Raw genomic sequence first — 26,144 nt, forward strand, 5'->3', positions numbered from 1 at the left:
GAGGAGGAAAACAAACAAATGCCCTGGAGTTGGTAGATTACAGGAATGGGGTGCTGGGGAGTAGAGATGGTGTATCCTCTAGAGACCCCATTCCAGGACAAATGACAAGAAAATTAGGAAGAAGTACCACCTCGAGATCTTCCCCTTCTCTGGCACCCCTGTCTCCCCAAGGTCTCCTTTGCCGAGACAAGAAAGGCACACCTGTCACCTTCACCAGGCAGATAATGCTACCACGTTTACACAAAGTTCTTAAAGAGCCAGAGGATCAAGGGAATGGGAGCAAGCCTCTTCCTTTGAACTCTATTCTAAGCAGCGGAGAAAAAGCATGTAATTATGTTTGCAGTAGTTACAAGCTGCTTTAAGTGGTATGCCTAGGCTCTGGTGCTTGTGTGTGCACAGGAAAGGTGTACATTTCAGTGTGAGATTAGAACGTACAGCTCTAGACAAACTAAGAATGTCAGACTGGAAGGTCTGTCAAATGGAGGCAAGAGTTATCACCATCCTAGATGCCTGTGTGTCGTTCATATTTAAGAATCCAGCATTTCCCAACCTGTATTCCATACAGCAGCAGGAACATAAAGCAGGATGCTGGGAGCCCTTGGGTTAGGACATACTGTGGTACCTCTGCTGCAGATCCGTGATGTGCAAAGTTCTGAAACATATGTATGTAATTGTGTATATACATATGTGAGCATACGTGTGCTTATACACACACATATTCAGTTTTCCATTGAATTATCCTACCTGTCTGGTCAGACGTCAATGTTTGAAAACCCAAAACACATCAGTTAGCAAGTTTTATTTTGGAATAACATATTGGCAAAGAACAGAACTTGGAAAAATGTATATAATAAACTCCCAGATGAGTTAACTTTATGAAGTTAGTCCTGTGCACTGCTAAACCTCTTGGCCTTTTTAAAAAGAGCTGTTGCTGCTTTAAGTTCTAGACCCAGTAGATGTAAAAGTGAACTTTTTGCCAGGCGGTGGTGGCGCACACCTTTAATCCCAGTACTCGGGAGGCAGAGGCAGGTGGATCTCTGTGAGTTCAAGGTCAGTCTATACTACAGAGCTAGTTCCAGGACAGCCTGGGCTACTCAGAGACACCCTGTCTTGAAACCTCCCCTGCAAAAGTATACTTTGCTATGCTTCCTTTGTAGTGAGCTATGCATACCTTTTTTATGTAAACTATACATACTTTTGTACGTAAAGCCACGGACTTTAAAGCAGATGTAGCCCAGATGATTGTGGTTCATTTGCTTCTAACTGCAGTTGGGTTCTGCCAGAGGCTATCCCCAGACGTGGATTCTTTTGTCTTTCCTTCTCAGAAACAAATGTTTATGTTATATAAAGAGTTATGGACCGAGGTCTTTGAAGTTTTTTTTTTTGTTTGTTTGCTGCATCTTCCTCTTCCTCCTCCTCTTCTTCTTGGCACGTGCTTATGTGTGTTATATATGCAGGTGTATGGGTGTGTGCACATGCTTGTACATGGGTGTGTAGGGCTGAGAAGTTGATGTAGGTGTCTTCCTCAGTTGCTGTCTATTTATGGAAGCAGAGTGTCTCGCTGGATATGGAACTTGCAAATCCCAGCTGGTCTAGCTAAGCAGTGCCCAGGGGATCCTCTGCTTCGGCTGGCGTTACAGATAGCCACCACACTCGCCTGACACATACCATGGCGCTGGGCACCCAAATTGCCTCATGCTCGCCTGGCAAGAGCTTTTTCCTACTGTACCATCCCCCCAGCCCACAGAGGAGGCCCCACATTTTGTGACAATGTTTCAGTGTATCAGAAGACTCTCTTGTGTGAGAGGCTTACCTACCCTTAGGTGCAGGTCTCTTTACATGGTAGAACTTGCTTTTCTGTCTTGTCCTAAAACTACTGCAGCCAGTACAGCATAAATTAGAATGAAGATCAGAGTCCCAAGTAAAGAGTAATTGCTGTGTGCATGAGTGGCCTACAACAATTTTTGTTATTTACAAGGCACAAGTATATATCTTCTAAATTCTTTCATGTAATACACATAGCAGTATATACTATACTTGTGTGCAAAATAAAACTTCACTGTTTTCTTTTAAAACTTCTTCCTTTATATTTCAGAGACAATTGTAATTGTTAAAAATTATAATGACATTAATTAATTAATTAATTTATATTGTATCTGTCTGTGTGTGTCTGTGTGTGTGTGCATGAGCAGTAAGGATTGAACTCAGGTCAATTCAGGCTATTAGGTTTGGCAGCCAGCACTTTTACCTGCTGAGCCAGTTCCTACCTGATGATTATAATCTTGTGGCTGGTAGTTTCCTTCCTCCAAATTCAGGAGTAGCAGAGTAGTTTTTTGAGAAAATTATATATGTTTTCTCATTCATGAAAAAACACAAATTTATCTTGACATTTGTTTCTATGTGTTCATTAGTTGTACATTTTGTAGTGGTTTTTCTGTTTCTGTCTTTGTTTTTGGTTTGTCAAGACAGGGTTTCTCTGTGCGTAGCCTTGGCTGTCCTGGAACTCAGTCTGTAGACCAGACTGGCTGGTCCTACTCACAGAGATCCACCTGCCTGTGCCTCCTGGGTGCTGGGATTAAAGGTGTGTGCCACCACCGCCCGACACATTTGTGTTTTAATTTTTCACGGGTGCTAAGAAAATGCTCCTGCTCCGGTGTCTGTTTTGTCTGAAAGTCTCTCTGGAGAAGCTTGAAAGTTCCCCAGTGCACAGATATTAATACAGTCCTTACGTTTACCAGTCATAGAGAACAAAGGAGAGAATTAGGTGATATTTTCCCACAGAGAACTGGTGGTTTGAAAACAGACCTTCGCTCTTGTCGTTAAGGAGAGTTTTACATATAATTTAAGAATATTTCTCTGTGTAGAACACCTGTTATGTCCCAGGCAGGAATGTGCGGCACACTTGATACACACATTATCCAGTCTTCACAATCTTAAAAGTCCTCGGTACTATCCCATGTTATAAATGCAGACATAATCCCTAAAGGGGTTTGCCCATACATAGTCTCACAGAGGGAAACACTGCAATTCAACTCCTCCCTCTCTGCTGCTCACCGGCCCTGTGCCTGGCCTGCTGTTAAAGCCAGTGTTAGGAAATACAGTGAGCTGTGGGAAGGAGCACTGACAGAGCCTTCCAAGGCCTTGACATTGCTTTCTCTGCATCTCCCAGGAGCCTCGTGTAAACTTCTCTAATGTAGCTAATTCAGTGGAGGAGAGAGACTCAGGAGTCCCCGCCAGACTGAGGCCATCTAGGAAGAAAGGACTGTGCTTACTTCTCCAGCACTATGTCTGGCACGTTGACATTCCACAGCGGAATTTTATTTTTTTTTTATTTTTATTTTATTTATTTATTTATTTATTAAAGATTTCTGTCTCTTCCCAGCCACCGCCTCCCATTTCCCTCCCCCTCCCCTAATTAAGCCCCCCCCCCTCAGCCCGAAAAGCAATCAGGGTTCCCTGTCCTGTGGGAAGTCCAAGGAACCCCCCACCTCCATCCAGGTCTAGTAAGTTGAGCATCCAAACTGCCTAGGCTCCCACAAAGCCAGTACGTGCAGTAGGATCAGAAACCCAGTGCCATTGTTCTTGAGTTCTCAGTAGTCCTCATTGTCCGTTATGTTCAGAGAGTCCAGTTTTATCCCAGGCTTTTCCAGACCCAGGCCAGCTGGTCTTGGTGAGTTCCCAGTAGAACATCCCCATTGTCTCAGTGTGTGGGTGCACCCCTCATGGTCCTGAGTTCCTTGCTCGTGCTCTCTCTCCTTCTGCTCCTGATTTGGACCTTGAGAATTCAGTCCTGTGCTGGAATGTGGGTCTCTGTCTCTGTCTCCTTTCATCGCACAGCGGAATTTTATGGAATAAAGTAATTATTTTAATACAGGGCTGAAAGGCCTTCATTTGCAAGCGTATTTTTTTCAGTTATGTAGCTTTAAGTGTCTCTGTTCACTGAAGCACAATTACAGGACTAGGGAGAATTAAAAGGATGCAGTGAGGATGCTGCACACGCACTGAGGATGCTGCATGTGCACTGAGGATGCTGCATGTGCACTGAGGATGCTGCACATACAGTGAGGATGCTGCATGTGCACTGAGGATGCTGCATGTGCACTGAGGATGCTGCATGTGCACTGAGGCTGCTGCATGTGCACTAAGGATGCTGCACTTGCACTGAGGATGCTGCACATGCACTAAGGGTGCTATATGTGCAGAGAGGATGCTGCACATGCACTGAGGATGCTGCACATGCACTGAGGATGCTGCACATGCACTGAGGATGCTGCACATACAGTGAGGAAGCTGCACATGCACTGAGGATGCTGCACATGCACTGAGGGTGCTATATGTGCACTGAGGATGCTGCACATGCACTGAGGGTGCTATATATGCACTAAGGATGCTGCACATGCAGTGAGGATGCAGAGAACAGTGACTGCCACTCTTCAGCTCGCTTTCCCCTTTGTCCTCAGTCTAGAACCCTGTCTTGGTTAGGGTCTCCATTACTGCGAAGAAACGCCATTACCACAGCAACTCTTATAAGGAAAACATTTAATTGAGGTGGCTTGCTTATAGTTTCAAAGGTTCAGCCCATTATCATCATGGCAGGAAAAATGGCAGCATTCAGGCAGACGTGGTGCTGGAGTAGTAGCTGAGAGTCTTATACCTTGCAGGCATCAGGAAGTTGACTAAGACACTGGGGGTGGGTATCCTGAGCATAGGAAACCTCAAGGCCACCCCCTCAGTGATACACTTCCTCCAAGGCCATACCCACTCCAACAAAGCCACACCTCCTATATAACACCACTCCCTATGAGATTATGGGAGCTAATTAGAAATTCAGAATCACTGAGAAAAAAAATAGCACATTCAAACTACCACAAACCCCAGCCATGGATTGATGCTATCCACACTTAAGGTAGGTTTTTCCACCTCAGGTAACCTAGTCTGTTAACTCCCTTACAAGCATGCACAGAGGTTTGTCTCCAAGGTGACTACAGATCCTGTCAAGTGGACAATACTAAATCTCACACCAACAGAACAAGATGTTTGTTTCCATAGCGCTTCTTAGTAGCAATGGGTCCCTCAAAATACCATATGTCATTGATACCTAACTGAGGATAGTTACAGACCTCATCAACACATTGTACTGATAGTATTAGCACATTATCACAGTTATATTCATGCTACTTCAGAAGTTTTTTGAAATCTATTTTTAATGTTTATTATTTCAGTATAGTTTTTTGTAAGTCTTACATTCTTAAAGTTAGTGAATTGCCCCGAAAAGGAGTCAATAGGTCTTATTCATTATTTGTTTATTTATTTATTTTAGATAGGGTCTGACTGTGTAGCCCTGGCTGGCCTGGACCTCACAGAGATCTGTTTGCCTCTGCCTTCAGAATTCTGGGATTGAAGGTGTGCACTACTACACCTGGCCCTCAGTGGGTCTTACCAGACTGACAGAGGGTCTATGGAATCCTGGTTTGTTGACACTCTGGTACTTTTCAGTGAAACTAGGTGTAATTTTACCTTAGCTGATTCAATCATTCCACAAACGGGGCTATCTGTATGCTACCACTGGCCTAGGACCTGGCTCTATGAGGATGAACATAACATAACATAACCAATAGCTTTGGTGTGCAAACAGCTGTGAATGTGTCTGAAAGTAGGTCGAGATAACAAGAGGGAGGGAGGGAGGGAGGGAGGGCCTCTTTGATAGGAAAGGTTAGGAGAATCACAAGGAAATAGCAAGGGGGCAAGGGGGCTGCCTCCAAAGCTGTGAGACAGGAAGGTTCTCCAGAGAGCCATTTCAATGCAGCAGCTTACTGAGCTTGAAGGAAGGCCTTAAAATCAGAGAAAGCATAGCGAGTTCAGGAACTTGGTTCCTCTGATTAAACCATACAGCTTATTCATCCTGAATGGTGAGAGGGTCACCTCGTTAGTGCTCCTCTGGACCATGCTCCCCTCTACAGTAGTAACCTTTGGCCACATGTTGCTAATGAGCACTTAAGATGTGGCTGAGGGAAATAACTTAATTTTTCTTTTTAATTAATTTAAATTTAAAGAGCTGTAAGTAAGTGGTGGATACATGACTGGCTGGATCTTAAACTCAAGGCAGGGACAGACAACATAGGACTTTGGAGGCAAATTCATACTAAAGAGTTTTAAATAGCCAGGCAGTGGTGGCACACACCTTTAATCCTAGCACTCAGGAGGCAGAGGCCAGCAGATGTCTGCGTTTGAGACCAGCCTGGTCTACAGAGAGAGTTGCAGGACAACCAGGGCTATATAAAGAGACCTGTCTGGGGTGGTGGGGAAAGAGTGAACTATGTCTAAGAGTGGCATCCATTAAAGGTCTGAAAGCTGTGGATGAATGATGTCTGCAGAATTGGAAAATGCTGCTCTGCGATAGATTATATTAGCCACCAGGACAGGATGCAGGGGATGTGGGGGTCCCCTCCATATGCTGTGAATACCACTGGTTAATAAAGAAGCTGTCTTAAGCCTGGCAGGCTTAAGAATAGAGGTTGGCAGGGAAAACTAAACTAAATGCTGGGAGAAAGAAGGCAGAGTCAGGGAGATGCCATGGAGCCACCGCCAGGAACAGACGAGCCAAAACTTTGCTGGTAAGCCACAGCCACGCGGCAATACACAGATTAATAAAATTAAGTTAAATTAAGATGTAAGAGCTAGACAATAAAAGGAGCTAATAGGCCAGGCAGTGATTTAATTAATACAGTTTCTGTGTAGTTGTTTCGGGAGTCTGGGCAGCTGGGAAACAAACGAGCAGCCTCTTCACAACAATAGATGGTGGTCTGGACCAGAGACTGGACAGGGTTAAAGGAAACTGGAGTCAAAAGCACTTTAGAGGGACGGGATTTCAAACAGGTTCTCCTGTTATGTTTCAGAAAAGTCCATTTCTATGTGTCTGCTCTTGTTCCTAATCCTGAATAATCTTCCCTCCCAGTACACACATGACAAACTCCCACTGATTAAGATGGAATTCAAGAGCTGTTTTCCTCCCATGAAGTTCTTTCTCTGTGAGAAGCATGGTCCTACAGACTGGAGTTCCTTTCATTCTTTATTTTACTTGCGCGTGTGTGTGTGTGTGTGTGTGATGTGAAAAGGGCATACTTGGTACAGAACATGTGTCAGAGGTCAGGGACAGCATCTAGTCAGCCTCAGTTCTCTGATTTGTTCCATGTCATGAGTGCTCTACCTGTTCCTACCTTGGAACAAAGAGGGCTCTTTACTTGAACATCATCTTCCTATCATATTCCAGGATCTAAGAAGCTGTTCCTCAGACATTTTCATGGAGATACTTCCTTTCTGTTATACTGTCAGCATTATACTCCTGCTTCCAGCCTGAGAAATTAAAGGAAAGCTAATTTTAAAAAATTAATAATATTATTATTATTATTTGTGGTAGTATCAAAGAGTTCCACAATAGCCCAGAATGGAGTATAACAAAGGTTTATTTATTTGGGAATAAACTCACAGTAAGGATAGCAATCCACAATCCTTTGCATGCACTGGGAACTGGAACCAAATCCAGCAGAAAAAGGAGCTGCACATGCTTTTTGTCTGCACTTATAGTGCATGAGACCACGCCCAAACTGGATGTATCTTATTAGCTGAAGGAGTTCCCACAACAATTATCATTATCATTATTATTATTGATTTTGGGGACAGGGTTTCTCTGTGTAGCCCTAGCTGTCCTGGAAGTCACTATGTAGACCAGACTGACCTTGAACTCACAGATATCTGCTTGCCTCTGCCTCCCAAGTGCTGGGATTAAAGGCAGGAGCCACCACAGCCCAGCAATTCTGAATTATTTTATTGGGAGTTTTAAATGTAGATACTTTTTTTTTTTTTTTTTTTTTTTGGTTTTTCGAGACAGGGTTTCTCTGTGGTTTTGGAGCCTGTCCTGGAACTAGCTCTTGTAGACCAGGCTGGTCTCGAACTCACAGAGATCCGCCTGCTGTAGATACTTTTTAAATAAGTGACCAAATATACCTGAGAAGGATAGTGTCTGATGTTTTTCAGATAAACAAGATAACAAAATTGATTTAAATGAAATTACAATTTGCTCACTAAAACTTTCATACAAACCATTCAACATCCAGAAAATTCAGACACGAGAAAGAATTATAAGCTATGCTATTTTTAAATACTAAAATGTTAAACTTAATAAAATATCCATAGATATAAAGTTCTGATGCCATAGTTGGTGGTACATAATCCTTTACCAATTTTTTATTATTATCTTATTTAAATAGTGCCAAAGCTTTTCTGAATAAGTGTCTTTTTTACTTGGACATGGAATCATAGTGATTGGTAATGTTTTGTTTTGTTTAATTGATGCTGGGATTGCATCCAGGAGTTCACATATGCTAAACACATGCTGTATTATACCCCAACCCATTTAGTTCCTTTTTTTAAAAGTTGTTTGAAACAGCGTCTTCCTGTATAGCCCAGGCTGACTTCAGCCACAAGGCAGTTCTCCCAGAGGCTGGGATATAGGTGTATGCTATCATTCCTGGCTCCCATTTGGACTCTTTGGGTATCATAGCCTTTTAAAATAAAAACAGACTTAAAAGTTTGGCCAAGTACAATGGTGCATGACTTTACTTCCAACATTCCAGAGGCAGAGGCAGGAGGCTCACCGTGAGTTAAAAGCCAGCCTGATCAGGCCTAGAGAGATGACTCAGTGGTTAAGAGCACTGACTGCTCTTCCAGAGGACCTGGGTTCAATTCCTAGCACCCACATGGCAGCTCACAACTATCTATACTCTAGTTTTAGAGATCTAACACCCATAACAAAACACCAATGTATATAAAATATACATAATTTTTTTTTAAAAAAAAGCCAGCCTGGTCTACATAGGTAGCTAAGACCTTAAAAGTGATTATCTAGTAGAATTTCTGCATTTCACAAACAAAAACACCAATGCCTAGGATATATCATGAGCAGAACCCCACTTTATACCTCATCCATTTGGTGAATCATGTTGTAACCTGAGGGACTGGTCAAGGGAGCATGGGTAGGCTGCTGTCTTATGGTTTTCTATTGCTGTGGAAAGTCACCATGACCATGGCAACTCTTATAAATGAGAACGTTTAACTGAGGGGGCTTGCTTACAGTTTCAAAGGTTCAATCCATTATCATTGTATGGAGCTTGGTAGCAAGCAGGCAGACACTGTGCTAGAGCTGAGAGTCCTACATCTTTACTCAGAGGCAATAGGAAGTTAGCTGAGTATCACACTGCGAGAAGCTTGAACAAAAGAGACCTCAAAGCCCGCCCCAACAGTGATACACTTCCTCCAAAAGGGCCTCACCTCCTAATAGTGCCACTCCCTTTGGAGGCCATTTTCTTTCAATCCACCATAACTGCCCTTCATTTCATTACACTCTAAAAGTTGCCCTCCAACCCCTCCAAAAAATTTGATTACCTTTCTTTTGTTGAAATAATTTATTTAACTTTATTATTTTATGTGTGTTGGTATGAAGGTGTCAGATCCCCTGGAACTGGCATAAGAGACATTTGTGAGCTTCCATGTGGGTGATGGGAACTGAACCAGGGTCCCCTAGCAGCCAGTGCTCCTAACTGTTGACCCATCTCTCCAGCCCCCTAGATTACCTTTCTTGAGGTTTTAATTCACTCATATGATGGAGGAAGGTCATTGGCTAATAAAGGAACTGCCTTGGCCCATTTTATTGGTTAGAACATAGGTAGGTGAAGTAAACAGAACAGAACGCTGGGAGGAAGAGGAAGTGAGCTCAGTCTCCACAGCTCTCCTCCCGGGAGCAAACGCCTCAGAGAGACGCCGGGAGCGGGGAGCATGGCATCTCTCTGAGGGGGAGCATGGCGTCTCTTTATTAACCAATGACCTTCCTCCATCACTCATACAAAAGATAAAAGGTAGACCAATGACTGTGAAAATCCTCCCAGAATACATTATTTTGCCCTTAATAGCAAGTTTGACATCATGAATATTTGGTCATAGAAAGTCTTTTGACTTCCAAGTTCATGTATGTTAGATTCTATACCACTTCTGCTGATACTGACGCACTATGGGGTAAGTCTTGGTCTTACTGTCTCTGGGGCCTCTTGTGTGGAAACCTGCAGTCCCTCTTCCTGTTGGAGGTGAGTTGAAACTCTACAGGGGAGAACCTTTCTCGGCCTCCTGGCTTCAACTTTCAGCCCTCCCTTCCATTCTCAAATGACTCACATTTTCAAAAAGCTCCTTGTGGATTATATATGAACACAGATTCCCCCACACACGCACAACAATAAAATGACAGTTGGTTTTCATTTTCCTTCAAGGGAATACATGAGTTCATAGCTTAACCTTGGTCAAGTGACAAACATGGCAAGCAGCCCAGGAAGCAAAGCTTCCAGAAGAGTTAGAATTCATTGCTCTTGACTTGAGTTGTCATGAGACTAACAAACAAATTGATGCTGTCGCCTTGTGGCACATTTGGCAACACAGATAACCGCCACAGACAGAATAGTGGACGTTAACATATTTTCCCTCTCTGGTAGCAGCACCTAAAGTGATCATTATTCCTCTTGTCTTTTCTGTGAACTTGATAGTTGACTTTCTCTTAGTCATTTGTGGAATACATTGTGTATTTGTTGACCAGGGTTGCTGAAACAAAATACTACCAGCTGGCTGGCTTATGCAACAGAAAGGTATTTTCTCACAGTTCTACAAAATCAAGATGCCAGTAAAGTTGATTTTTTCCCCCCTTTTTCCTGAAGTCCAACTTCTTGACTTGCAGGTGCCCATCCTTCTTTGTGTATGTATATTGTTCTTTTTTTTTTTTCCCTGTCTCCCTGTGTATGTATATTGTTCTCCTTGTGTGCGTCCCTGTGATGGATTGGGTGAGCAATGTTCCCTAAAGGTTTGAGTTTTTGAAAACTTGGCCCCTGTGTTGGTTTGAATAGAGGAATAGCCCCACATACAATAGGGTTCATATATTTTAATGCTTAAGGAGTGGCATTAGGAGGTATGGTCTTGTTGGAGTGGGTGTGGCCTTGTTGGGTAGGTGTGACTCTGTTGGTGTGTGTTGGAGACCAGCCTAGATAAATATACCTTTTGCCAGGGTAGGAGCATTGGAATTTAGAAATATTAATAAAGAATTCAGGGGCTGAAGAGATGGCTCAGTGGTTAAGAGCACTGACTGCTCTTCCAGAGGACCTGGGTTCAATTACCAGCACCCACATGGCAGCTCACACCTGTCTGAAGATCCGGTTGCAGGGGATCTGACACCTTTACACCAATGCACATAAAAAATAAAGTTAAAAAAATGAATTCAAAGACACAAAAATAGTAAGACAGAAAAATGTACAATAGTACTGGAAGGGAGTTCCAGTGAGTACTGAAATTGCCCGCATTTATTTTCCAGTTTGCTTAAAATACCCAGACCCCAAGAGGTAGGAGTAAGATTAAAAAAAAAAAACTGCATTAACATGATACAAGGAAATGAACAGACTAGTTGGAAGTCGCAGGCTACATCCATAGTTAAACATTCTGTTGCTAGAACAAAACAAGTCACGCTCGCTCAAGTCATCATGGCGGGCAGACCTGCTGTGTGGTAATTATAGTTGCAGCATCAAGCAAGTGGCTGGATGGTTTTCGAAAATGATATTATAATGCTGCTGGATTCAACAAACTGGGTTTAATGCGAGGTGATACACTACATGAGACTGAAGATGTGAAAGAAGCCATAAGAAGGCTTCCTGAGCATCTTTATAATGACGGAATGTTTCGAATTAAGAGAGCCCTGGACCTGAGCATGCGGCATCAGATCTTGCCTAAGGAGCAGTGGACAAAATATGAGGAGGACAAATTCTACCTTAAACCCTATCTGAAAGAAGTTATTCGGGAAAGAAAAGAGAAAGAAGAACGGGCAAAGAAGTGATCTTGTAGTTGAGATCTGTGGATGTGCCTGGTCTCAGCATATTTTTTATTTTTATTTTTATTTTTTTTATTTTTTTTATTTTTTTATTTTTCGAGACAGGGTTTCTCCGTAGCTTTTGGTTCCTGTCCTGGAACTAGCTCTTGTAGACCAGGCTGGCCTCGAACTCCCAGAGATCCGCCTGCCTCTGCCTCCCGAGTGCTGGGATTAAAGGCGTGCGCCACCACCGCCCGGCTCTCAGCATATTTTTATGAAGTTGTTTCAGCCTGAATCACAGTTTAAGAATTATTTGTTCTTCTGATACCTCACTTTAAATAAATGTGTATTGAAGCCAAAAAAAAAAAAAAACCAACAAAACAAAACAAGTCACGCTCACACAGCGTTTCTCAGCCGGGTGGTGGTGGTACATGCCTTTAATCCCAGCACTCGGGAGGCAGAGGCAGGTGGATCTCTGTGAGTTTTAGGCCAGCCTAGTCTACAAAAGTGAGTTCCAGGACAGGTTCCAAACCTACAAAGAAACCCTGTCTCGAAAAACAAAAAGAAAACAAAACAAAAAAACAAAACATAAAAAAGACAGGGTTTCTCTGTGTGGCAGTCATAGTTGTCCTGGAACTAGCTATTGTAGACCAGGCTGGCCTTGAACTCACAGAGATCCACTTGCCTCTATCTCCCAAGTACTGGGATTAAAATGCATCATTTTGTTGTTGTTGTTGTTTGTTTGTTTGTTTTGTTTTGTTTTTCAAAACATGGTATCACTATATACCTCTAGCTGTCCTGGAACTCACTATGTAGACCAGGCTGGTCTTGAACTCACAGAGATTACCTACCTCTGCCTCCTGAGTGCTAGGATTAAGGGTGTGCACCAGGCTGCCTGACAAGCAGCGCTATTTATATTAACGAAAGCAAACAATTACAGCCCAGATTCCAAGTATCAAATGAAATGCTGTGTAGGCCTGACAAGTATCCCAATTACATTGTTCACGGAAAAGGAAGGTTACTGTCCAGTATTGTTGAGCACTCTTCTAATTCTAGCATTGGGGTCATGAGTTTGAAGGCAGCCTGGACTATATAGCAGGTTCAGGCCACCCCATGATGAATAATAAGCCCCAGGTCACATATACGGGTGGTCTCTCTTATTCTTTCAGTTCACATGACTGAGGGGAGGACTCACCCAACTGGTGACTGGCATTACACTACAGGACTGGGATCAGAAACTCTCCTGAGAGAGCTGGGAGAAAGAATGAAAGGAAAGGGGTTCGTATCCACTCAGGACCCCCGTGACCAAGTTCTCAGCACGAAGGAGATTTATTTCTCCAGAAGGACAAAGGGCAGGGGATATGGGACAAATACAGGAGATAGAGGAAGAGGGAGAAGGAGAAGGGAGCAATGGAGTGGGGAAGGGATATTGGTCCTGGAGGACAAAGGACTGCATCTGGATGGGGAGGAGACAGATGTGGCCCATAGACAAATGTCAGTTTATAAAGGTACAAGGGGAAACCCTGTGTTAGGATGTGTTTAATTTTAGTTGGGCATGTGAGCTAAGTGAGCCAAAGGGGACTTTTGATTGCCAGACTTCAATACTTTAATAGCTGAACCTTGGTAGGAACTCAGGAGGAAGAAGTGGGCGAATAAGGGACTAGACCTTGGGGGCAGCTTTAGGAATGCAATCTAATGGTTTTTACCAAGGCAACAGGAATGGGGGAGAAGGGCAAGGCCTGCCAGAGCCGTGCTTATTACACTCAAGTCATGAGAGTCCCTTCAGAGAGGAACCAGGTCCCTTCCCCAGGATGGGTTGACTCAAGCAGCACCTTAGTTTGCACCTGTGTGTGTGTCCCTGGAGACTTAATACTTCCCTTCTATCCTTCGCTGCAGAAGTGGGAGGGAAGGGACCTTTCCCACTTTGGTAGACCACAGCCCTGAACTCTTCTTTATACCTGGTATCTATCTACTGTGGGATAGGCTGTTTCATGGCTCTGCTCTTTCCAACACGACTAGTTAATCTTTACTTTCAACTCTTGGACTTTGCTTTCCTTCTTTAATCGTTCAGTCCTGGTGACTAAGAAAGATATCATTTCTGGTGAAAACATTCACTTTGCCTCCCAATGACCTAATCATCATATCCCCACCATCCCTACCACCACCACCCACTGCCCATGCAACAGGACATTGCTCTCACCCTGTGGATATCAGGCTTTGCCATGTGACTTGCTTTGGGGCTACAGAAGAACAGCTGTATGGGTTGCTGGCAGCAGCAAGAGCCATGTGCTCCCTTTGTCCTGTCAGAGCCGAGCATTACTGCCCTCCATACCCGCTACTCTCACACCCTGGCTTGACCTCTGTTCCACACCTACCTTTACATGTACTCGTGCCCACTTTAGATAGTGTCTTGTGTGTGCCAGCCTCCAGAATCCTCCTTGTAGACAGCCTTTCCCCTCTTCCAGGATCTCTGAATCTACGTATAGACCACAGTGTTAGTGGTCAGACTTTGAAGGCGAGGACCACACCATGGACATTGTTGTATGACAAAACTTTTCCTGGGGAGTCGCAACACACACGTTTACTTACCCTAGGTAGGGAGTGCGTGACAGACAAGAGTACAGATATCAAATTCTAACTTTGTGAGCCTCGGGTTTACTGGGGTTCCTTACAGGAGTATGGGTTAGGGGTTCCTTACAGGAACAGAAATGACAGGCAGCTCAAGAGGTTAAAGGGTGTCCTTTCCTGGTGCCTAGGTTGGTCTAAACCTCTTCCAGGCAGCTGGTCTGCTTTCAAGTCTTCCTTGTAGCTTTTCTCCTCTGAGTGAGCTTCATGTCATCTGAGAGGGACTCTCACCTTTATTGTTTATTCTGGCAGGGAAGGGCCTAGTGAATTTACTCAGTTTCAGGGACTTCCTGAAGTTACTTTGAGTTATTTGCCATCCTACCTAAGGCGCTTCCCTGCAGGGTGGAATGTTTCAGTGTCAAAGCAACTGTTCCACAGCAGAGATGTGTGTGTGTGGGGGTGCACATACAAGCAAACAAGATCTTTAGCATTCCGTATTCATGTACACATGTGTGCATGCACATGCATCTACACATATATGAACATACATGAACACGGTCACACACATGCAAAAAAGGAAAAGAAAGGTGTCTTGGCTTTACATAATGTTAATAACATATGACTTTAGCAGAACTTTTTGCCATGATATACACAATTTCTAGAAGAGTCTAGAAGAAATCTCAAGGGATTTCTGGAGCTCTGGAAGTTAGCAGGAACGTTCCCCAAACCCACTCAGTTGCTATAATTGCTGCATCTCAATTGCAAGAACCCAAATTCACTTTGAGATGAGCAATATTTGATATTCTGAGAGTAGGTCTCAGGGCTAGACTTTTGAAGCAGGATAAGAGCCTTAAATATGAATAGCAGTTGGTATTTTTTTATCTTCCAAATCTATCCTTTATATTCTTATTTTGAATGAACCCACAGTTCTATATTCTCACCTGTGTTAAACAGAATTTTACAAGGACGGATTTTCAGATCACGACTGTGAAGAATGCTGCTGGGACATGGCTTTTCTGTCATGGAACAAGTTGTCCACTCCTCGTCCAGAGTAAAACCAGTAAGTTGGCTTAGGACTCCATTAGTCCCAGCACTTGGGAGGCAAAGGCAGGCAGATACCTGTAAGTTAGAGTCCAGCCTAGGCTACACAGTTAAGTTCCAGGCCAGCCAGGGCTATAGTAAAACCCTGTCTCAAAAAAAAAAAATAATAATAATGATAAACGCAAAACCCAACACACAAACAACAAATGACTGAGGTGGGCAGATGCTGCACTTTCTTTGGCTCCGAAGTTGAAGCTAGATAGGCTGCTTGTCAAGTGCTTCTATCTGATGTTGGCCTGGCATCGTATCCCAGGGCCTTCAGAATTCAAAAGAAATGAAACAGCTCATCCAGGATCTTCCCTGGAGACCGAGAGATCTTCACTGTCATTTGCTGGTGCGTGTTACATGCCTGACTAACTCAGAACACCACAACTCTGACTCTGTCCTACCTGAGCTCATAAGCCTTCCATGATTTTCTAGGCCTAACCTCTGACTCTTTAGCCTGGAATGTCACTCTGTCACACTGTAGCCCAGGTTGGCCTATAACTATGTAATCAAGCTATGTAACCCAGGTTGACCTCAAACTTATGGCAATCCTCCTATCTCAGCTTTTCAGGTGTTGGGTTAACAGGCACAAACCACGGTATTCAGTCAACTAAGATTTCCTTTCTTTCTTTACCCTCTCTTTCCCTTTATTTTTCCTGCCTGATTTTCAGTTTTCAGATTGAATGCAATGCCTATCAAAATTCCAAGTGGGCTAATAGAATGAACAGGCAGTTTTCAAAAGACACAAATGGCCAGTAACTGTTTTGAAAAGTGTTCAGCATCCCTAATTATAAGAGAAATGCAAATTATAGCTACTTGACATACAACCTCACCCCATCGAGAATGGTTTTCATCCAGAAATCTAACTAAAAAAAAAAAAAACGCTGGAAAAGAGGTGAGGAAAGAGGAACCTTGATTCTTCGTGGGAGTCCAAACGAATAGAGCCATTGTGGACATCAATTTGAAGGTTCCTCAAAGTAATTCAAAATCAAACTGCCATATAACACAGCTGTTCCACTACTGGGCATATATCTAGACAACCCCATATTCTACCATAATGACTTTTATAGATCCACGCTTATCACCACTCCATCATGGCAAGGAGATGGGACCAACCCAGATGTCCACCAACAAATTAATGGGGAGCAAAAATGCACTGCATATAGACAAAATGGAATGTTACTCGTCTGTAGAGAAAGATGACATCTATAGGAAAAATGGGTGAGCTGGGAAAGCATATTAAGCAAATGACCCAAACTCAAACAAACTGCACGTTCTGCCTCGCATAGGTGGGGGCTAGCCTATAGTGTGTGCAGGCGTATATGCAAAGAGCTGCACGGGTAAGGGTAACATTCAGAAAGACCAAGGAAGGGTAACATTAGGTGATGACCAGGGACAGAATGCAGGGAAAAGGACACGTGAGCCATGAAAGAGGACACAAAGCTTTGGGTTTTTGTTTCTTTGCTGTTTGTTTTGGTTTTTTGTTTTTGTTTTCTAGTTTCAACTCTCGTGGTTTCCTTATTTTGTTCGTGGGTAAGTATATAAAAATGTAATTGACAGTCAAAGTAGAAAACCTGAAGTATGCCAGCGGTAGTGGCACACACCTTTAGTCCCATCACTCTGGGAGGCAGAGGCAGGAGGATCTCTGTGAGTCTGAGGCCAGCCTGGCCTGCATAGTGAGTTCCAGGACAGCCAGGGCTACCCAGAGAAACCCTGTCTCAGAAAAGACAGGAAAGCAAGACAAAACAACAAACAAAAAACCCTGAAGTGAAGCTGCATGACGTCAGAATAGCCGTTCTAACCTGTGGTATACGGGGTTTGGGACTGGGCAAATGTGTGTTTAGTGGTGTTCTCTGGGTGATGCTTTTGTTTGAGAATTAATTACAGTACAATGACTTTATTGAATAAACAAATAAGGTCTTTTTAACATATTTAAAACTTCATGTTGTTTGTTTTGCCTCTGCTTTAGGTTTCTTTGTTCCTTCTTTGTTCCTGCAACTGCTGTTGAACTTGGCTTGTGGTTTCCCTTTACAATGGGCCCAAATACCATCCCTGACAAGCACCCCTGGGACATCTGCATAGATTTATTAAGTGCTCTCATAAGTGATAGATAACCCAATTTTATTCTCAGCATGGAATACTTCACCTCTGAGAGTTGAGCTATGTGAATGTCTGGCTACCAACACCCAGATGTCCACCAGATGCCTGAACGCTCTGATTTAACTCCATTCTGGCTCGGGAAATAGAATAATGACCCAAAGGTGTTATTCAGACCCATGATCACTCTTCCATCAGATGTCAGTCACTAGGGTGCCAGCTAGATGTCTGTCTGACTAGGCATAAATTGGTGGTTCCCGTGACCTCTACTTTGAGTTTGATTAATTAGCTACATCCTGTCACGGAACTTAGGGAAATACTCTGTGACCCTGGCCAGTTTAGTATAAAGGTTAAAAACCAGGTGGAAGAAATGATAGGCTAACATGGGAAGTGGCACAGAGCCTTTGTGCCCTCTCTGGGCATGCTACCTCCCAGAAACCTCTTCATGTTAAATCACCTTTGGGGGATTTGTGGAGGCTTCACTAAGTGGACGTGGATTTTGATAACACCGGTGGCTATTGGTGATCAACCCAGGCCTCAGTCCGTACCCTGCCAGAGTTCCGGGAGACTCTGATCACGTGGTTAGTTCTCCTGAGGCTCTTCAGGAATCTACCCAGAGTCACCTCATTAAAACAAAAAATTCAGTCACTCCGAGGAATCCAAGGAATTTAGAAGTTCAGTGTCAAGAAGTGGGCCCAAGGACCAATCCTTAGAACAAAACATTTTTCCCTACAAGGGTTCTAGGAGTCCTGCCTGGGAAAACGGGGCAAAGACCGTATATAAATGTATGCCACAATAGCCTCCTTACACATACACGCTAGTGCCCCAAGGTGGGACCCATTCTGTCACAGCCAATCACCGCATCCCCACTGCGTTGCCCAGAACGCTCTGCGTTCTCGTGTTCACGCCTGCCATCCTTGCTGTTGAGGGCTCTTTTGCTTGCTGTTCTTTGTCTAGAGGCCTGTACCTGCCGACTTCCGTCGGATCACTGCTTACCCAATTTCTATGTTCCTGAAGATAGCCTTCCCAGACTGTTCCATTTAGGCAGGGTCTCCTTGCTATACTTAATCTTGGCCTCTTTGCCCTTCTTTTCCTCCATTGCACTCACCCGTCCTTGCAATTGCACTTGCCTACCGGCACTCTCTTGCACGTACCTGCACACAGATACATATAATTAACAATAAACCATTTAAAATATTTTGACATTCTTGAGGTCCATAGTCACAATCTGGTGTTCTTTTCCTTCAGGCCCCTTCTCTGTTATCCTGCTAGATAGATATACATTCCCCATCTGACTGTGTTAGCCTGCAGATTCCTCGTACCCCTAGGACCTCTGTCTTCTTGGGAGGGGAAGAAGAAACTGTTCTGTTAAGCGCATCCCTCCAGGTCCAGCTCCCCCTGCACACCTCATTAAGTGGAAACCACAGACTGGGATGTGTGAGAGGGTCATGATGAACGCTTGTCTGAGAACTAAGATATGGAAGTAGAGACAATTGAAGGCATCTCTGAGGCCGAGCGTTCTGATGTTGACTCCCCCAGCATATTAGGGGGGAGAGGGTTGCAACCACTATTTGATAGTGTCTAGAAGCTTGATCAAGGGTCCCATTTCAACTATTCAAAGCTGGTGAGTGAACTTAGGACATTATCTCCTCCTTCTCTGTTCTGGAAGGTTTTATCATGTGTGTTGGGTCTCAAATTGTGTCCTCATATTTAAGTAAATGAAGAAAAGGAAAAAAGTCAAGAAAGAAAAAATGAACAGTCTTTCAAAAAACCTAATATCACTTCTTTACACACACTTCAGAGCCTCTGGACTCTAGCACAGAGGATTGGGGTATTGGAGAGGCACATTGCTGAGGCCACTGGGGTGGATCAGGAACCTATAGCGTCTCACTAGGATTTGCAGGGTCTTGGTCCCCTCTGGTCCCAGTGACACACTGGAGCCTTGGCTCACATTCTAACTAAGGATCGTAAGAGACATAGGTGCCGTGCAGCAACAGCCTGACTGAAGAACTTCTTGGCTTTGGAACAGAAACACTGGGGAAGGCACCTCTAACCACCCACTTCCAAGAAGACAGGAAGGAGTTTCAGAACAGATATTCAGAACCAAGCTTTGTCTTCAGACAGAAATCTGAATGTCACCTATAATGACAGTTATTTCTCCTGCAGACTTTTGAATGACATATAACTTCCTGACAAGGATGAAAATATAACTGTAGAACCTGTTAAAAGTTAGACAACCATGTTTATGCTAAGTAACTCCATGTCATAAAATACGAAGTCATTACTCGGGACATGAAGGGGTGACCGGCCAATATTACAAGTATACCCTGAGTTCTCACTTCAGTGGTCCATGCCTGTAAGACTTACTCTCTGGGGAGTACTCCATTCCAAGTTCATACAACATTGTGGTGAGCTGCGTGTCCTACAGCCATCAACTACCTGTTCGAATACTTCCTTTGCTTTTCTGAAGTTGTTTGGCCTCATGAAACATACATCTCTGAGGTTTAGAGTTTCTTTCATCTGCAAAATTAAAACAGGAAATGGCAAGAAGTTTTCTTGTTCTATTGATAAAATAACTGGGGAAAAATAGGACAAAGTAGAAAGGCTACTGGGGCGGGGGGCATAGTGCATGCCTTCCCAACACTTGGGAGGCAGAGGCAGGGACGTCTCTTAGTTCAAGGCCAGCCTGGTCTTCAAAATGAGTGCCAGGATAACCAGGACCATATAGACAAATCCTGTCTCAAAAAAAAAAAAAAAAACACAAAGGGGGAAAGAGGAAGAGGAGGAGGGCTTATTTTGACTCAGTTTGGGGGCCTAGTCCTAGTGCAGAAGTCAATTGGCAGAAGCATGAAGGAACTGGACACATTGTATCTACAGGCTTGATAGTCAAGAGAGTGATGGATGCTGGGGTTTGGCTTGTTCCCATTTCTGTATTCAATACTGGACCCCAGAGGGAGGGATGGTACTACCTACATGCCAGTTGGGCACTCCTTGCCCTTTTATTTCATGTTTTTAAGACAGGGTTTCTAGGTAGCTTTGGGGCCCGTCCTGGAACTAGCTCTTATAGACCAGGCTGGTCTCGAACTCACAGAAATCCACCTGCCTCTGCCTCCTGGGATTAAAGGCATGCACCACCACCACTGCCCAGCCTACTTTTAATCCTTCATAGAGAAGTCCAGATGTGTGTTTCCATGGTGATTCTAAATCCCATCAACATGATAATAAAGATTATTTATCACATGGAGATTGACAGAAAAGTGTGTTTAAAACTCTTAGATTAGATAATGATTGACATAATAAGTATGCTTAGAGGACATCTTCTCATCCATTAAAATAATACTCGTCTTTGCAGTCAGCATCATTATCACTCTGTCTGAAATCACTGAAGAATACATCGTCTTTTTTCAATATGTCAGCTTACACTGTATTTGAAAATAGCTAAAAGTCTTCAGTCCCACAGTCTACTTGTAAACTTAATTCTATAAAGGCAAAAGAGTAAAGGACCTGTGTGCCTTAGGTTTTATATGATGCCCTGCGATCTAGAGAACTCAACAGTAAAATGTTTTTAATATTTTAGTAACAATGACTTTGCCTTGAAATTTTTATCCTCAAAAGAGAGATCTTAGGGTCTTAACCAAGCAAAAAGGACAATTTTTTATTTTTATATTCAAAGATAGAATTCGCTTTTGATGTATATAAAGCCATGGAGTTTTTAGTGTTATTTACTTATAGATTTGTGGTTATTTATGAGTGTGAATGTGAATCACCCCAAACCAGCAACGCTAGCTGGACGCCCCTGTTTGCTTCTGGGTGGTATTGGGTGAGTAGGCCCATCCTTAGTGATGCCTGGGGAAAGAAACTTGTCCTAAAATGTGCCTCAAGCCTGTCAGCTGCCAGCTGCAGGCCATGCCCTCCACATGCCTCCCACTGATGATTCTCAGCATCCTGAGAATCTTGGCTTTGCCAAATCAGGGGCTTGGGACATATCCAGCTGCCTACACTGAGGAGTTAAAACCATGTCTGGTCCGTTTCATGCTGATTACTGGCCTGAAGGGATATTCTACTATTTTGTTAGAGAATAAAATCTAGCGCTTCTCAGTGGGCTTAATTCCCTGCAAAGACATCAGGCTAAGTCTTCATTAAACCGTTGAATACTTGTGGGGTCGGGGCACTTGCCCTCCCTGCAGTGGCTGGCAGAAGTTAGGCTACAATGTGTGGGATTCTGGTAGCCTTTTGTTTGGTTTCTAAGGTTCTGACTTTAGCTAGATATTCTGTGTGGAGAGGAAGGAAAATGGCTGGTAACTCTAGTGGAGTAGTTTCCTCATGGTTCCCTTCTTTCCCTCTGCCCCATGGCTGGATTTAAGTACTGAGACTACCCTTGTGGTGTAGCTTTGGATTTTTTTGTTTTTTAACATGATTTTATGTGCATTGGTGTAAAGGTATCAAATCCCCTGGAGCTGGAGTTACAGACAGTTGTGAGCTGCCAGGTGGGTGCTGAGAATTAAACCCAGTCCCCTGGAAGAACAGCCAGTGCTCTTAACGCTGAGCCATCTTTCCAGCCCTGACTTTGAGGTTTGTAGATCAGAGTTCATTGCTTACATTGTGGGCAGTGTGCGTGAGGGTACAGGAGAAGAATGCCTAGGAGCCTCACTTATGCTTGTCTCTGTCTGTGGCTCTTTCCTCTCCCTTCTAATAGTCCTGTGGTCCTGTGGAGCTAAATGGCATCAAACCTGGCACTCAAACATGGCATCGGCCCTGGCTCTGCCTTTTTGAGGCAGTTTCCCAGCTGGTGACACAGGATTAGGATTGCTGTGAGAGGCTGAGTAGAGAAAGAGAGCAGAGAATAAAGACATTAGCACTAGCTTGGCATGGTGGCTTTCTCCTGAGACTCCTGAATGCAAGAGGCCAGGGAGAAGAATTGCAAGTTTGAAGCCAGCCTTGCCTATATTAGCAAGTTCCAAACCAGCCTTGGTTACATAATGGAACTTCGACTTTAAAAAGCAGGAAAAAAAAAAAAAGGAATAAAACACACACACACACACACTCATACACACACACACACACACACCTCAGCACAGTATAACACACGACACCCTTTTCCACATTTTCAAAGATACATGGGACCAGCAGCTGCTACTGACAAGAACCCGAAGTATCAGTGGCAGTCCCAGAGCAAGTCTATTCCAGAAGTCACTGAGAAAGGCTAGCTTTTAATCTCTGTAGAACAAGATACTGTTTTAGCCTGGCGTGCACATGCATACACACACAAACATGAACACACACACACACACACACACACACACACACATGCTGTGGAACAATAGTCTTATACCCTGTAAAGTTTTGTAAGTTGTACTAGTTTAATAAAATGCTGATTGGCCAGTAGCCAGGCAGGAAGTATAGGCAGAGCAACCAGAACAGGAGAATTCTGGGAAGAGAAAAGGCTGAGTCTATAGTCATCATTCAGACACAGAGGAAGCAAGTTGAGACTACCTCGCTGATAAAAGGTGCCTATGGGTTGCAACCACTCTGAGAGTTGCAGATCAGATATCTTGCATATCTGATATTTACAGTATGATTTATAACAGTAGCAAAATCACAGTTCTGAAGTAGCAATGAAAATAATTTCATGGCTGGGGTTCATCACATGAGAATCTGTATTAAAGAGTTGCCGAATGAAGAAGGTTGAGGACCACTGTTTTAGGGGAACCAATAGAAAATGATTAGTAGGGGCTGGAGAGATGGCTCAGTGGTTAAGATCATTGCCTGCTCTTCCAAAGGTCCTAAGTTCAATTCCCGGCAACCATATGGTGGCTCACAACCATCTGTAATGAGGTCTGGTGCCCTCTTCTGGCCTGCAGACATACACACAGACAGAATATTGTATACATAATAAATAAATAAATAAATATTTAAAAAAAATGATTAGTAGACCCCAAATGTGAGCAAAAGACTTACAGCCTTTTCTACTTCCTTCCTTGCCCCAAAGTAATCATTAGGTCGCTAATTATGACTCATTTTTCAGCGGGGCCAGAAGCAATTTGTGTATAAGTCTCCCTAATCTCAGAGATTGATGAGCCCTGGAGTTGGTGCTAGCAGATGCCGAGAAAGGAGGTAACTCTTGTTCTGAAGGAGTTAATCTGGGGAAATCAAGCCAGCACACCTGAGATGATTGATTCGCCATCAATTAAATTCTAACGAAATCATGATCATGTGCTGTTGACCCCTTTAGAATTCAGTGTGGGTGAGGAAAAAGGCAAAAATGATCACTGGCTCTCCTTGGTAGCTATTTAAAAAATTGTAAAGATGTGCATGTGGTAGCCTTTTTTATTTTTAAAAACAACCAGTTTCATTTTAAGACACTTTATTATTAAATTTCATTGTAACATTAAAGAAACTACACCTACACACACACACAGTTTGTAATCTCACAACCCCTGACACACTTCACTTATCAGAGCCAAGGCTCATCTTGACTCTAACAGCCCACTCCATGCTCAGAGTGTTCAGGGAACATGAACAACCACCTCCATTATTTCGTGTTTTAAATGTGCAGGCAGTGACTTTGTAACAGGTGTCATGGCAGCACCCTTGCTTGCCATGTTCTTCCCTTCATTGTTGTGATGTATTCTCAGTGCGAGAGGTGGCTTCCTGACCGTTGGCACAGTTAAGTAACATAGCATCTTTCTTCGGTGCACATATGTTTCCATTAGGCCACAGACCCTCTGTTATGGTAAAACACTGCAGGTCCCTGAGTGGGTCACTAGACCATGGCGGGCCACAAAGGCAGCCGGTCCCAGGCAGGGAGACATTTGGCAAGTAAGAGACAGAGACCTATAGGCATGCCATGTAGAGAAAGTGGGTATTTATGTAGTGGATTATGGAAGGGAAAGAGAAAGGGGGGAAGAGGAGAAGGGAGAAGAGCAGAAAGAGAGAGAAACAGAGATAGAGAGAGAGGAGGGAGAAAGGGGAGAAGTGGGGAGAAGGGAGAGAAACAGAAAAGAAGGAAGGAAGGAACTCAGGCTGGAAGCGGAAGAAAGATCCACTTGCTTCAGCAGACAGAGTTGGTGGGGAGTGGGCAGGGCTCATCTCTTAGACGGACAGGACAGACCATTACATTCCCATCTCTTTTTTATAATAAAAAGCTAGGAGGGGGCTGGAGAGATGGCTCAGAGGTTAAGAGCACTGCCTGCTCTTCCAAAGGTCTTGAGTTCAATTCCCAGCAACCACATGGTGGCTCACAACCATTTGTAATGAAGTCTGGTGCCCTCTTCTGGCCTGCAGGCATACACACAGACAGAATATTGTATACATAATAAATAAATATTTTAAAAAATAAAAGGTAGGAGGTTAGGCACAACAGGTCAAAGGAATTGGGGTGGCAGATTCTCAAGACTACTTCCTGCTTATCTGTGGGCATCATCTTAGAGGGAGAACCTGAGAAAGCTGGGTGCTAGTCACATCCTGGGGTAACTGGTCTCTTTGTTCCTGTCCAGTGTTTGTGATGTGGAAATACATGGTATCTCTTACAACTGTTTAAGATATTGGCAGAAGCCAGGTGGTCCTGGTGCACACCTTTAATCCCAGCACTCAGGAGGCAGAGGCAAGCTTATCTCTGTGAGTTTGAGACCAGCCTGGTCTACAAGATCTAGTTCCAGGACAGGCTCCAAAGTTACAGAGAAACCCTGTCTTGAAAAAAAAAAAAAAAGATATTGATATTGGCAGAACAGAGGACAAAATTAAGTTTTGGAAAAAATATTTAGGACCAGGGAATTGAGAGGGTTGTATCTGACCTGTTTAAGGTGGATCCTTCAATTCAGCTCCCTGAAACTCACAAGAATTTTTTGGGTTTGTGAAAACATAAGTTTTAAACAAATACATTGTATAAACAGTAGCATATTTATGTCAGAATGACTATGACAGATGTTTTTGTATAATGAAAAGTATCTTTAAGACTATGGGAGGCAGGGCTGGAGAGATGGCTCAGTGGTTAAGAGCATTGCTTGCTCTTCTAAAGGTCCTGAGTTCAGTTCCCAGCAACCACATGGTGGCTCACAACTATCTGTAATGAGGTCTGGTGCCCTCTTCTGGCTAGCTGTATACATAATAATTAAATAAATTGATAAATATTTAAAAAAAAAGACTATGGGAGGCAACGAGAGAGAGAGAGAGAGAGAGAGAGAGAGAGAGAGAGAGAGAGAGAGAGAGAGATTTGGTAAGTTGTATTTGTCCTCACACCTTTATAACTTGCTAACTTGCAGGTACACACCTTAATAACTTATATTGGTATTTTACTGAAATATGTTTGGTGAGGTTGTCCTTTTAAACATTTCCATTGTTAAACTGCATAAGAGATCTTTGAAAAGGATAAAATTTTACTTGAGTTATTGATTAAAAAATGACAGAGAACTTACTTGGTTGGCACCTAGAGCCCCTCCTCAGGGTCTTCTATGGTCACTGAGGGTCGTATTTTTTCTTTTGCTGTTTAGTGCAGGGCCTGCCAGAC

At 43.4% G+C, this 26,144-nt stretch overlaps 1 protein-coding gene and 1 pseudogene across 1 annotated transcript in view; both read left to right on the plus strand.

Annotated features, from left to right (window-relative positions):
• Positions 1 to 26,144, plus strand: part of LOC121434385 (stonin-2) — a 154,915-nt gene that overhangs the window by 64,290 nt on the left and 64,481 nt on the right. The window lies entirely within an intron of this gene.
• On the plus strand, positions 11,568 to 11,931 carry LOC121434386 (annotated as a pseudogene).

This window comes from Microtus oregoni, unplaced genomic scaffold (assembly GCF_018167655.1).
Source record: "Microtus oregoni isolate MIOR12 unplaced genomic scaffold, Mior012 000043F_ref0000047, whole genome shotgun sequence".
Classification (NCBI taxonomy): Eukaryota; Metazoa; Chordata; class Mammalia; order Rodentia; family Cricetidae; genus Microtus; species Microtus oregoni.